The sequence below is a fragment of the Humulus lupulus genome, chromosome 8, assembly GCF_963169125.1.
Source record: "Humulus lupulus chromosome 8, drHumLupu1.1, whole genome shotgun sequence".
Lineage (NCBI taxonomy): Eukaryota > Viridiplantae > Streptophyta > Magnoliopsida > Rosales > Cannabaceae > Humulus > Humulus lupulus.
In genome coordinates, this window is record NC_084800.1 from 174,473,127 (window position 1) to 174,474,619 (window position 1,493).

Genomic DNA, 1,493 nt, shown 5'->3' on the forward strand with positions numbered 1-1,493 from the left:
AGATTAAAACCCCTAATTATCTAATCTTGAATTAATTTCTTGTGTTACTTTATTTTTCTTTATTCTCGAAATTTACAATAGTTTATGTTCTTGTTCTTCACCTTTACAACAACAAAATATTGTTAACCAAATAGAATCAAAACAATTAATTGTTTGATAATTGATAATTCAGTCCTTGTGTTACGATACTTGGTCTTACTTATATTTATTACAAATTGCAACTGTGTGAACTTGCATAGCTATTAAATTTCACACCAAGTTTTTGGCATCGTTGCCGGGGACTAAAAATTATCAATATCAAAGTAATAATTTTATTTCTAATTTGGTCATTCTTTGTATTGTTTCTAACATGTTTTGTGTGCAATCCCTTTCCATTTCTCAGGTGATATTGTTATATGTGTAGCAGAAGAGGAGTAGACAACCTTGTTCCTATTAATCCAGAGATAGATATAGCGTGTAGACATAACCGTAGAAACAAGAGAGTAACTCATCAAACTATGGTTATGGCAAATCCTCAGAACAATGATGGGTCGAATGGAGGGTCGCCAGAAGTTGTGCAAGGACGACTCAGAATCCCGTTGAAAGAAGCTTACAGGATTATGTACTCCCAACTATTATGAGAGTGCAAACATGTATAAGACCACAAGTTGTGGAGGCTAATAACATTATGATTAAGCCAGTGATTTTACAAATGGTTCAATCCACCATGCAATTTGGTTGACTCTCCTTAGAAGATACTCATATGCATATAGCTAATTTTATGGAGCTATGTGTAACATTCAAGTATAATGGGGTGAGCGATGATGTGATTAGCTTGAGGCTATTCCAATTATCTTTGTGGGATCGAGCCAAAAGTTTTTTGAACTCCCTTCAATCAAATTCTATTACTACTTGGGAGGAGTTGGTGCAAAAGTTTCTTGCAAAGTTCTTCCCTCCATCATTGGCTGCTAAATTGAGAGGGGAGATCAATAATTTTTATCATCTGGATGGTGAATCTTTTCATGACTCTTGGGAGAGGTTCAAGTAGTTGCTGAGAAAATGTCCCCATCACGTCATTGAAAAGTGGATGTTGGTCCAGAACTTTTACAATGGATTGTGCAGTACTACTCGCACTATAATTAATGTTGCAGTTGGAGGGGCATTTATGAGTAATAGTGCCAACGAGGAATAAGGGTTGTTGGAAGATATGGCTACAAATAATCATTAATGGTCTGATGAGCATACAACTAGTAATAGGAAGGTAGCTGGGGTTCATGAATTAGATGCAATCAGATTGTTTCCTTAACAAAACAGTTTCAACAGAATAATGTGTCTGCTAATGTCATTCAAATTACAGTTAGTGGTGGAATTTGTGGGGGTCCAAATTCTTTCAATAAATGTTCTTCAGGTGACCCTAATAATAATATTCCTATGGACCAAGCATGGGTTTAAGCTGTGGGAAATTTTCAGAGGCCTTTCAACAACTCATTCTCCAACACTTACAATCATGGTTG

At 35.7% G+C, this 1,493-nt stretch overlaps 1 non-coding gene across 1 annotated transcript; it reads right to left on the bottom strand.

The window, feature by feature from the left end:
* Positions 1 to 949: 949 nt before the first annotated feature.
* LOC133798990 (small nucleolar RNA R71) lies at positions 950 to 1,056 on the bottom strand. The gene has a single exon (XR_009876200.1). It is a non-coding gene; the product is annotated as a small nucleolar RNA R71 (small nucleolar RNA).
* Between the last annotated feature and the right edge of the window lie 437 nt (positions 1,057 to 1,493).